A 13,457-nucleotide genomic window follows, 5' to 3' on the forward strand; every position below is an offset into this window, starting at 1 on the left:
GAATGGGGTCACTTGTTCTTTGTGAAAACTAGAACAAACAAATGCAGATCTTCTTTCTAGAAAGGCTCTAAAGAGTGTCTGAAAAATAACACACAGATTCATGTTGCACATATCATACCTCACTGCAATTCAGGACCCCTGATCCTGATTTGTGTACATTGCAGATGGGAGAAGGACTCACCAGCTGAGGAATCATGTGTCACCTGTATAGCATGTCTACATCTTGCTGTAGATCAGTACCATGTATCCTAGCTAAAGGTAACTCTGATGTCTTTTCTTCGATTTCTTGATATTCCTGGTGGTGTCGAGGTTATCAGTGTTTCAACTAAATGCAGAATGACCGAACTGTGGGTTTTTCTTTCATATACTTTGTTTTTATTCATAGTTTGCCTCTCTGTAGTGGGAAGTCTATCGCTGCAGTAGCAGTGGTATCTAGTATTTTACAATTTATACTCTGTTAAGGACTGTCCAGAACAGTTTGTTACCTTGAGGCCAGAGATGGGTGTAATGGAGCAACAGGTTGAGGCAGCTCAATCGCAAATGTGGATTAGAACATAGAGTATTTTCTAGAAACCCCACCATGCTGGGAGTTTCCAGCAAAAAGCCATTTGCAGATGTGTAAATAAATCTGACTGCCTCTTACTGTGATGGTGATACACAACTCTCTACAGGTTTGCTGGCTATGGCAGAGCAGCTGAAGATTGTACATTGTTATTGAGGTGACATGTACAGAGTGTGTTGATTTGTACATGTTACAGATTTTGCTCAATGTTTATGGGATGCACAATTTGTGTACTCTGATGTTTTGCATGAGTGGTAAACACTTAAAATTTCAAGTGTGTTCAAGTCCATGAGAGTTGCCAGTGTCATAAAAAGGTAAAAAGTTACTGTGAACCATTTTCCCTTAGCTTCTTTACTGAAACACTTCCACTTACTTATTTTAGAAGGACCACATATTCCCCATATTCCCCTAGACGATTTCTTGGCTTTCCTGTTCTTATCAGTGCCAGATACCAGTGCCAGTGATTTTTTTCTCCTGCTTATTGTGGTTACAGTATTTCTTCTATAGAAATTGTCTGGAGACCACAGACTGATTTTACTAAACTCAGTAGGCGGGAATTACATGGCACTGACTCCTGGGCTCCCTCCGTCTGTTTCAGATTATAACTATTGACCTAGAGGTGAAAGGTTCTATATCTCATTACCAATTCCCTGAGTCATACGGTTCCTTATACCACTGCTTTAAACAGATGATGCAGGATTCTAATATTGAATAGCATGTGTACTAATATCACTTACTCAAATTTATTGGCAAAGATACATTCCAGATTTTGTTTTTTGAGCAACAAATATCCATATGTAGCTGCACTCATGAACTCTTTGTGAAATCCCCAAGTCCTTATGCACCTGAACTTTTTGTGGAGGACAAATATCTTAAACAAGAGTTAAAAACAAGATGATCTGGATTTGTTTTAGAATTCTGTCATGATCTTATTCACAAGAATACACTGGATATAATAAAAACCTCGACTTCAGAAAATCCCCTGGTATTACATTTTCCTCTGAATGCCAGCACAGTCCATTTCATTTGTGACTGGGGCTTAGCACATTTTCTCATTACTGCAATCTTAAAAGCTACACATCTTGGCATTTCAGCCCTATTGTTTAGTGTGTATATCTGAATAGAGAAGAACTGAGACAAAAAGGAGTGAGAATTAGGCAGGGTAACCCTTCTTGCTGTTGAATGCACTTGGCAATCTGCACCATCACCACCCGATATATACATTGGTTGGTTTGGTTTTCCATTTTTTTCAACTACGCTATTACTTTAAGCAACAGATGTTGTGTCCCACCCTGTGAGTGTTATCCTTTACCGGTTTTTGTTTATGTGATACAACAAAAATAAAGTTGACAGATATCTCAAAAATTATACCAATTTCTTATATTCTTGTGTAAGAAGTGTGTGATCAGATGCAGTGAAGATAGTCAAAGCACCAGAATTCGGTATGGAAGAACTTGAGTTTCTTGTGTCAACATAATTGAATCTCTATGGTTTGAATATTTATTTATTTATTTTCCCCTCCTCTCACTTACTTTGGAATGCCTCCACTTAAATCAAAAACTTTGTGTCAAATAAGTAGTTTTGGCCCATAAAACCAAAATTCACTTGCATAAATCCCAGATAATCTTTTGTAGAGTTATTCTGATATAAGTTTGTAGAAATAAGTTTTGCACAGTAGGCACTATAACTTAGAGTGGTCAATGTCTGATTCATGTTGAACTTCTTTTATAAGAAATAAATGCTGAAAAACAAACTGTCTCCAAATACATATAATCTATTACATTGCTTTTATGTGCTTCAAAGTAGCTTATAGTAGCTTATAGTTGCCACTATTCCTCATGCATCTGTGAAATGGTTATTTCCTGCCCTATTCTGTGGCTGTACTGCGGGGTTTTTTTGTTGTTGTTCTTACTTGTGCAGTGGTAAAATTGTCATAAAATGGCAGAGCAACAAAGACGTAGCTTTTTGACATTATCCTTAATACATTTGGCTAACAATTAATTATACATTTTAAAAAGTAATTCTGAAGCACTGGAGAAAATATGTGAAGATACATTAAGACCCATGAGGAAGTTGCTGTTGAGCTATGCATTTAGCATACCTTTGCCTAATACTAAGAAACAAGGCACTGTTAACAACTGATAAATTAACCACACACAGTTAATTTTAAAGGACACTATCAGTATAGAACCACAAACAGGAAATATGATTTTGTTTTCCCAGCACTTTGAATGTGTGAACTTGCAAAATGTATCTGACTATTATTTTCTTTCTTCTTTGACTCTATGAATATGGAAATGAAAAGACAATTTACTTTCTGGTGTCTTTTTATCTGTTACTACAAAACAGATGTGTATCAAGTGTGCAGATGTTGATTCAAGTGGCATAAGTTTTATTTGGTTTGTCAACAAGAAAATTGCTTAAGTGATGAAAAGTCGAGATTTGAAGAAGAGATGAGTTGCAGATACAGTATAAAAAATGGCAGCATACAAAAGCTTATGTAATGAGCAAACAGTGAAACAGAAAAGTATACGTTATAAGAAGTAAGAGTTACAAAGAAGCCTAAATAAAAGTAACATACAGTGTAGCTAGAAAGCTGATTCAGAGCAGCTTTTCTGGTACTATTCAGAAAATAATCTTGGATATGGGAAAAGGAGCATTATATGTCTGCTTTTATTTGAAATATAGCAAAAAAGAATCTGAGAGCAAAAGGAGTCTTTTCAGACAGCTTCTGTTTAAAAATCATCACCAAAGAATATTTATACTGTTCATTGCATGCAAAGTCAACAACAGAACTATTTTTGAGTATGTTTTCTCCTCCTGTCCTTCGAGGCACCTTGAAGTTTGTGAGCAGAAGTCACAAAATGTTTAGAACAACCAGTATGGAAACTCTCAGTTAAGAATGGCCAGGTTTTCAAATGAGATGTGCATTGCCAAATCAGAAATGACAAAGGCAAAAAAAAAAAAAATCTTAAAATTTCATAGGTTTCATTGTTGTTAGCAATGTTAACTGGAATGTGGAGCAGTCTGGAAGGAAGTGGACAGATTAAATATAGCTAAGTCTGCCACATTTCCATCTGCTTTTATGTACCCAAACCAGAAAAGAGCCACCTGCTAATCAGAAGCGACATATCTCATTTATGAATATAATTAATCTTTTTTAGTTAATCATCTTAATTAGTTTTGAAATCTTTAAACATACGGAAAAACAGAAGAAGATCAAAAGATAATAGTTCTACAAATGAAAGTAATAAAAATATGATGAGTAATCAAATTAGTTCAGGGCAAAATCATGAAAAATGCAACACACATAAGATTGTGCTAAAAATAGTAATTAAAAAACCAACCAATCTAAACAAAACATATGATTAAAAATGGAAGAGGGAGAAAAACAGTAAAAATTATCTCCCCAGTGCCTTAGTAACTTCCTTGCCTCCAAAAATCCCACAGTATAACACAGACCAAGGAAAAGGCAAACAAAACAAGCTCAGTTCATCATATTTAAGTGTGCTGCTTAATTACACAGTCCTTCTTCATCTAACCTTTAGTTGGTTCTTTTTAGACTGCATATGTTGCTTCTTCAGTTGCTTTCATGTAAAAAACCTACATAACTGGGTTATTTACCTACCAAACACTGATATTAGAGGCAATGATAAGTGTGTTTCTAGATTTTCTTGAGACTTTTGGACACCCTTTTGGTTTGTTTTTGTTGATACAGCTGTGAGCATGGTACGTTGCATCCATGGGATCTGTACAATAAAAAAAGGTGTTGCAGTTCTGTGAAAGCTTTCACTGAGGAGCATAACACCCCGAGACTTTGCAGACTACCTTTGGAAGCGTAGCTCTGTGGTACTGCACTGGATTTATTTGTCAGCACCAGTTTTGATCTGCTTCTTCTGGCCAGTTGTCAATTGGAAGCAGTTTTGGTCGGTTGGATTCCTAGCCTTTTAGGGTAAAATCCATGCCTTGAGCAACTTCAGTGAAGTTGCTGGGCAAGACCTGATTCTTTAGGTGTTTTACATTGCTTTTCCCTGGAGAAGGGATGGCTCCTGGGGAGACCCTATTGTGGCCTTTTGGTACTTAAAAGGGGTCTATTAGAAAGACGGGGACACACTTTTTAGCAGGGCTTGTAGTGATAGGGCAAGGGGTAATGGTTTAAACTGGAAGAGGGAGATTCAGGCTAGATGTGAGGAAGAAAGCTTTCACAATGAGGGTGGACGGGGCTCTGAGCAACCTGATCTAGTTGAAGATGTCCCTGCTCATTTCAGGGGGTTGGAGTAGATGAGCTTTGAAGGTCCCTTCCAACCCAAACTATTCCATAATTCGATGATCCATCTAAGAGTTCATTTCCACTTTTATTTTCCCTTTAATCTCCCTGGCAGCATTGGCCCATTCTTTCTGCAAATCTGCATTTCCAGGGTAAAATCCTCCCAGGACCAAGAACTGACAATAAGTATTTGATATTTTTGGGGTTTGCTGGAAGTGAGAAGCTGTGTTCATGAGAAGGCTAATGAGTACAGCTGCATTAGCAGGAGATAATGTCAAGCCCCACAGTCTTGTCAGCATCAACAGCCCACAAGCGCGGAGGTGCCACAGAACTGAAATGTGGGCTCGCACACCCAGCACTGGAGATTTGCCTGAGGCGCCTGTCAGTCAGAGAGAGCTTAGTCGCAAACTGGCCATATCAATAGACAGTGTATCTGGGACATCTGCAGCATGTCCCTGCCCTCCTCCTACTGTGACATCCCCACGGATGAGCTTCATGAGCATCTTTGCTGCTGACATCACCGAGGACACCTGTAACTTCAGCCCTAGGAAGACAAGCTGTAAGGTCAGCAGGCAGCTCACTGCCTTAGGCTCTTTTAACTACATCAGTATGAAGTAGGCTGCATGTGTTTCCTAAGAAAATAATGCTTCAAGCAGCAGAGCAATGCTGTCATTTTGCAGGTTGGTTTGCTACAAATATGTTCTTATAGTTGAATTCAGATGTCTCTGTTCATGTACAGGTTCCATGTTATGATCCGCATGTGTATCTATTTTCCTTAAGAGAGAGCAAACAGGTAGTCTGCAAGACATACCTTGAATGTTAGGGAATGATCTAAGACTGCCTTTTAACATGAAACAGACTTTTGGGATAAAGATGAGGAAGAGTGAGTTTTAATTAAAAATCCTCTCAGCTTATCTTCTTGCTCAAGGGAACATGATTTTTCAACCATTAAAAACAACTGGAGCGTTGCAGTCTTTTTCTTTCTCTCTCTCTATTTTTTTTTTTTTTTTTTTTTTTTTGTCTAGAGGAGAAGTAGGTCCTAATAGAGTGAGGCTTACACTGTGCAATTTAGAAAAAATTCAGATGTGCCCCATTTACTGTGCGTGCGTTGCAGCACTGTATGCAGGATGCAGTTTCTCCACCCCAACACCCTTTCAGCAGTGGGATGCACTTGGATGGCTGGACAGGAGGGTGTACACATAGCCCACCTTTTCCAAAATGGGCTAGATAACAGGTGGTAAGATAGGCAGGTGTAAGATGTCATGCCCAACTCCCATCATGCTGAAGAGGGAAACAACCATCAGCTGGATTAAACAGTAATCAGGTAATTGCAGGGAAACTTTAGATAACGGAGTCATCTTGAAAAGGACTGGAAAAGCAGTGTGAATCCTGGATTTTTGTGAGCATGAATTAACGTTTTTGTAAGTGTCCAGCATAGAGATTCACCTGCTCTATTGTGAGTGTTGATCCTGAGTGTGTAGCTCACAGATTGGAAGTTCTTTAGAAGCTGGTAATAAATTTATAAACTAATGTAAGCTATATGAATTGAGTGTTTTGGGTTTGTTTGTTTGTTTTGGTTTTTGTTTTCCCTGGGATGCTGGTGAGCAGTGAGATCAGACAGTTGTGAGAGAATGGAAAATGAAAAGATGGAACTGCAGAGAACATTTTGCTCTTTTACAGTGTTTGACTGTGGTGTTGCTCAGAGATATTATAGCTCCTCCGTGGGTTTTTGCCTTAAATATTGGTAGATTGCATTCATATTGTTATTTCTTTGCTTTGTAGTTGTAAGAAAAAAATATTTTATGGCCTATATTAGACCACAAATTAACTTTTTTCCTGTCTATATAATATTCATTATGTAATGGATGAAAGGGAAATAAAAGAGAGATAAACAAACCCACAACTCTTTCCTTTACCTCAATTACTGAAGGAAAACAAAAAAAAAAGCAAAGAAAAAGAGCAGGTGTTTGAAAAACCCTGTCATATAAGATTTCCACTTTCTTTGGAAAGCAAGAACATTGAAGTGAATCTACAATTGCTGGTTTCCTCTTGAAACAGTAACACTGACCTTCCTCTAATCCTTTTGACCTACTATTGTAAGGCTTCTTATAAACAGAAATAGAAACCACATGCTGTCAGTCAGGGCATCCTTAATTTCTTATCCCAAGTAAAATAAAGCTATATCCTTCATGAAAGAGCCCATGTTTTTTCTCCTTTCTTGCAGCTGAGAAGGAGCATAATGGAAAGTGACACTGAAAAATCACAGGTGGATAAAAGTTGTGGCAACACCTTTTACAGCTGAAAAATACCTGTCTCAAAGATAAAGGTATGTCTTTTTATTTCTCTGGATTTTGTGTGTGTGTGTTTGAGAGAATGCTCCTACAAACAGCTGTTCACTTGTCTTTAAGTGGACAGTTTCCCAAGCAGGTAGCTCCTGAAGGAGTCTACCATAAAATACTGAACAACCGTTGATCACATCCATGGTGATACTTGATACTGCCAGCATTTTTCTACTTGCTCCCCAGCATTTCAGAAAGACTGCTGGTGGCAAATATGTGGTGAAGGCACTCCTGCATTTACAGGTGGAAGAACGGCGCAGTTTTAGTGTGAACGGGGGGACCCAGTTCACCCACAGACCAATCCCATGTACCAAATGATGGTTCATGGTGCAGTCTTAGTGCATATGAACTAGAGTCCTTTTAAAGGGAAAATAAACTGTTCCAGGTGTTGCCAGTTTCTTAACATTTTAGTCCTTTAGGTAGTCATAACCGCACCTGTGATTCGGGTCCTCATCATGGCATTTATGCTAAGGCGGTTTTGATTATGTAAAAGAATGGGTTGCAAAACCATGTCTCAGGATTGGGTTAGGAACTAACCATCCTGCTGTAGGGTTGGGGCTACATTAAATCAGCTGCATTAATCCTTTAGAGCTCTATTTTTTTTTGTGCTATTCCATATCTTCTTGTTAGTGAATGCTACCATATTGTCTGGTATGCTGTGTATCAAGTAGCTTGGATGATGGATTGCCATTCCAAATATCAAGCAATTCAAGTGATGGATTTTCATCCCATGACAAGTCAGGACCAATTGCTGTAGGGGTCAGAAAAGAACTGATGGTGCGGCTGTAGTTCGGAACAACACAGAGATTACATAAAACCTTATGTTTCCATGGAGTTCCTCATTTGCCCCAAAGTTCCTCATTTATAGTAAAGAAATATGGCTGGATACTTAATTGTTCCTAGCAACTCAATATTTGAGTATTTAAGAAATAGCAATGAAAATTAGATATGACAGAATTTTTCTCTAAGTTACTTGGAGGCCTGTGTGTATTTAAGGGATCAGTCTTCACTTCTTTTTCAGGGATATGGAGTGACATAAAATAGTAATTGATCAGAAATCCCATTGCTTGTAGGAATGGTTTTGGTTATGAGGTCGAGTTGTATGAGGAAATACATCTCAACTCTGAGATCAGGTTTCTCCTGAAAGAAAAGTAAAACCAGTTAGCTGTATATAGCAAGACCTCTGCCACAGATGCTCATTATTTCAGATTTTCAAGCCACACAGAGCACATTCATGTGCAAAGTTCTGTTTGTGTGTGCTACTCCTACTGGAGTATAAAGACTGGGTCTCCTGTACCTCAGGCTTAGTACCCATCACTTGGTGCTTCCACCTGCTCACACATGGGTCCTGCTCCATACTGCTGCTCCACCTCATATAACTATTTAATTGGATTGGAGATTGATTCTGTAACCCATCCACCTTGTATGTTAAAACCTGGCTCCAAAGTGTTTGTTTGTATGTGTTTGTATATATAAAGTGGATGGCTGTCACTAAGGCTGAAAAATCTACTACAGCTAAGAAATGGCCCAGGGAAAATATTGTGGGAGATCCTGGTTTGTATATTTCATACTAGAAATCTTTTGTTTAGACAAATCCCATATTAAAAACAAATGGCAAATTGTTATGATTTTTTCAACTGAAAATGTAATTACAACATTTGTATTTTTTTTTTTTCAGATTGTCCTTTAAAGTTGTGAGAAGCTATTGGTTTGGGGAAGAAATCTTTACCAAGGTCATTCTATTTGCTGCATAACTTGCACTTGTTCGCTTACATCAGGAGGACCCTGCAGTGCACAGCAGTACCTTGAGATGACAGTTATTCTGATTTGGAATTTTGTGTACAATAATTAAACAGTCAGGTACCAGCAGACATGTGTTACCCTGAGATAACACACTCCTTGGAAGTATCATGAGGCAGAAGGTGAAATTAGTGCCTCCAATGACCTGGGAAACACATTATCTCACTACTGCACAAGCTTGAGAGTGTATTGTTACTGTATACCAACTATTAGCATTATTAGTTGCATCATGATTGATTTCACTATGTAAAACATATGTTTAAAACATGTTCACCGCTGTGCATCATGTGATAATTATGTCTGACTCTGAAGGCCCAATATATCAGCTGTGAGTCAATAGAGCACATAGTCTTGTGTTTTGTTTCATTTTGGTTTTTTTCACTCAAATGTGTAAACTGGCAAAAGTTATGTCGAAAGGGACTTTAGCATCAGAGTCTCTCAACTTCAACAAAACTGGCATCCATAGTGCAGCAGAGAGAGGACTCATACCTGATTGCCTCAAGTGGACGGTTCACGACTGTTGTAAATTACAGACGTGTAATGCTTTGTTACAAATCTGTGCATGTGTCTGTGTGTTTGCATGTCCCAAGTGATCTTCACACTATTTATTTTTAACCTGCAATTATTTTTGTCCTCCCTTCCCAGTGCCTGGTCCTGTCAGTTGTTTCATTTTTCAAGCAACTGACAGGAAACATTTTTTCCACTGCTGAAGAGCCTGGCACAGTACCCAGGACGCGGGCTGGCTGGTTAGCAGAGCCCTGGCAGACAAAGGGCTTTGTGCTGCTTGCTCCTTCTTGCAGCTCTGCAGCAAAGGCACCACATCAGAAGCAAGCAAAGGTCTGTCTTTGAGCTACTCAAGAAATCAAAGGATGTGGATTAAAACAAGAATGGTGACTGATTCCCGTAGGAGATCACTTTGCTCCTTCATTTGATATAATGAACAGGATAATCAAAGCAAGGTTAGAAACCCCCTGTTCCTTTTCTCCAAGGATTTTTGTGATGTCACTTCACAAGGTATTGCAATAATTGAACACATATGTGATAATGATTTTAAAAATGGTTTCCTCTTTTTACCTTAGAATAATTTACATATAGCTGCTCTGGGAAGGTGTGTATCTCATGAGTCATCAGGCTTGTAGTTAAACAAGTTAAGCCTTATTACACCTGTAGCTGTTTGTTTCTTTGCCTCTTAGTATCTTTTGGTCTTTGTTCAAAATAGTTACAGTGCCTACATAAGGAGTATATTTCAAAGAGATAGTGGGATGTTGCTTTTCAAGTTCCAATCTAAAAATGAAGCAGAAATACAGTTCACGCTCAGAGAGAGGAGCATGAGAAGGAAGACAGACGCTGTGGTAAGAGACACCAGGTTTGGCTGGATTAACAGCCTACTGACTCACAGTAATTGCTCTTTCCTTTTAAAATCAGTGTGCTGCCAGGACTGTGCTGGTTTCTCAACAAGGTTCCCTGGAAGATCATGAACAAATTGCTACCCACGTCCTGCATGCATGCTGTGGCCAAGCGTGCTTCCAGGGGGTAAATGTGAAGTGGGTTGACCTCTGGGGCTTCCCTGGTGGCTCCACATCAATGTCTCCCTTTGTGTACCCCTCTCAATGCTGGGGGATGCCATCCTCTTCCACTGCCTATGCATGATGAGGGGTGTCCCATGAGCCACATCCAGCTGTGTTTGCTGTTGTGTCCCAGGAGAATCCAAGAGAAACATTTTCTGGGCTGGCAGTAATGCGGTGACCCTGGGTCTCCCCACCACCTCTTGTCATAGCTGGTACCATGTGAAAGCACAAGTAGTGCTTTAATGTGAAGGGGACCGTTATGTCATTTACTGGCAAAACCTGCCATATAAGTGAAATGTGCTACCTAATGTGTTTTAGACAAGTTGGTGATGTTTCTTTTTTTCCTTTTCCTTTTTTTACAATGAGGTTAAGATGGCAGTGCAGGATCTCAGCTAATTCTATGCTGGCTTTCTTTGCACTTCAGTTGAATCCACATGGGATATTCAGCTCCGCATTACTGCTATTTCTCACTTTAATGACCCTGGTAAATCTTTAATGATTGCCATCTCTGTCAGAAGGGCACAAAGGGCCCTCATCTGTCTTGATGCAACCTAAGAAAATATGCTCACAGATGTCAATTAAAATAATGGCATTGGTGGTAGGTCACTTGTATTTTTATGAGTACCCACCTCTTCTTGCAAAAAGAGGCCTAAAATTCCACTCATAATCATTATGATCACTAGAAAAATGGTAAAAGTAGATGTCCTAGGTTTTGTTTCAATTAAGCAGCGTGGAACATTCTAGGCAAAATGAATTGGGATGGGCACTTCACAGAAATGGCAGGATCATTTCAGTAAGCCAGAGTACCTGAGATACAAGCTTCTGTGTTTTTTGTGTTTTGCTTTTGTTTGTTTGTTTATTTTTTTAAATTAGGCATTCTGAAGTGTGAAACTTTTGTCCTCTAATACTTGCTTAAAAGTCTGTGTCAGAGAAATTCATTTAACATTACAACAAAGATTTTTCCACCACTTAAACAATGTTTCATCATGACTGATTTCTCTATCACAATATAGCCTTTAAGACATAATTCTCTCAAATTATGGGGTATGCTAGCAGCCCTGTGAGCTAGGAACTGAATATACAGATCTCCTGTTTTCATTAATAGCAGTTGCCTGCCTAATTCACTGAGCAGCGCAGAGAAAATGTAGCCCCGTGGGTCAACATCAATGGATTCAATGAGGTCTTCACCCTCTAAAAATGTCATTAGTGGGAGTAATAGCTGGCTGTGGGCTTTAGTGCTTGCTACAGCTGCAGCAAGCTGGCTCTCCAGAGGGCAGAACTCAGATGCAGTGGTGGTCAAGCATGTTGGGGAAACTCCCATCCGTCACTCACTTCTTGCCAGCCATTTGGGGTCTTAAGAAGTCTGTAAATCTTTTGGAGAGTTAGACTTTCAGCCTAAAATTAGGCTCACCTTCGTGAACCATGGGCTACTATATTTGGCAATGTAGGAACAATGTCTATCACTCTTCTCCTTCCTTTGGCTTGTTGTGTATCACCAGCCCACCTGACTGTGAAGGAAAGACTCTGACCCATGGCCACCTACCTCCACCCCTCTCAAAATTAAATTTTCCTGTCAACCTAGGTCTTGAGAGGGGTTCAATGCACACCAGGAGGTGCCCCTGTGCAGGTTTTCATACCTGGTTCATTTGCATGGCTGAGGACCCACTTGGCATGTTGATCTATGGGCTTTAGTCACAGACAGCGAGAAGGTTTGTTTGGACACCTCTAAAGTCTGATTCTGGGTCAAAAAGTTGGAATTAGATATGTTTTTCCTTATCATAATATATTTAACTGCATATTAAAATATCTTTTTTTCTTGAAGATGCTTTCTACAGAAATGTCAGATACTGTGGCTCTAGACTTGATGAATAAAATGGGATTTTATATAGTAACCCACCTTCTTGTATTGCACTTCAAAATGGAGAAAACTTGAGAACATTTTTGCCTTATGTGGCAGTTAGTATTTTAATCCACACACCATCCTGAGTATGGGAGTAGGGAAGGGTGGATGATCTAGGAAAACACTGTGTAATCTTAATCTTATTAAAAAACAATATTAAAGTTTTCAAGCATTAATATTGTATACTTTAGGTCATTATTTCATACATAAAACATATATTCATAGTAGATTTTTATTATACTTCTGTGTTCACCTAACTTTGTAGTCTCTTTTGATTTTATTTTTTTCTGTAGTTATTTCCCACTTCTAAGTCATTTGATCTATGTTTTCCTTTAGACCTCTGCCTCTTTATATAGATTACTAGATGGGAGTTCAATTACAATTTTGTCTCTGATGTGGATATTTATTTAGTGAAGGTTGTACAAAGACACATCCTTCCTCAGGCTCCATTTCAAACAAAGCTTCAAATGCAAACTAAAAACAAAATTTAAAATAACTAATCTGAGTAGTCCCAAGACGTGCTTCATTTCAGCTTTCATGCACAGCAAAAATTTCAGTCTTCAGTGCTACATAATTTGAGTAGTTTCAGGTCTGCTAATTTTCTACTCGTGGATTTTACATATGGCTCCTTATAAAAAATAGTGGGCTCTTGAAGAATGTATGATAGTACCAGATACATCTGTAATTTCAGCATTCAAAATCCCTCTGTTAAATATGCATTTTTTGCTTGGATGTGGGAATTCCTGTCTGCATTTTGTGTTTTCCTCCTGCAAATAAATATATTACAAAACTTTACAGTCTGATCATGAGAGTGTTATTGTGGGAATACATTTTTTACACATTTTAATATAAACTAGGCAATAATCAGTTAAAATTTTCACTTAAAATATTTTAACCCACTTTGTCAGATATGAATTATAGAAAGACTGTTCACCCTACATTTACAGCACTTACTTTGATTGCTGAGTGAGTTCTGTTAAAATTTACGACTAACACTATTAATTAGTTGGGTTATACACTT

At 38.6% G+C, this 13,457-nt stretch overlaps 1 long non-coding RNA gene across 2 annotated transcripts in view; it reads left to right on the forward strand.

Annotated features, from left to right (window-relative positions):
- The window catches only part of LOC110358877 (uncharacterized), a 59,382-nt gene extending 46,151 nt beyond the window's left edge, over positions 1-13,231 (forward strand). For both annotated transcript variants that reach the window (XR_010475319.1, XR_010475316.1), the window contains exons 5-7: positions 165-258; positions 7,054-7,155; positions 8,847-13,231. This is a non-coding gene — a long non-coding RNA (uncharacterized LOC110358877). The remainder of the gene's footprint in view (positions 1-164; positions 259-7,053; positions 7,156-8,846) is intronic.
- Positions 13,232-13,457: the final 226 nt, after the last annotated feature.

The sequence above is a fragment of the Columba livia genome, chromosome 1 (assembly GCF_036013475.1).
Source record: "Columba livia isolate bColLiv1 breed racing homer chromosome 1, bColLiv1.pat.W.v2, whole genome shotgun sequence".
NCBI lineage: Eukaryota > Metazoa > Chordata > Aves > Columbiformes > Columbidae > Columba > Columba livia.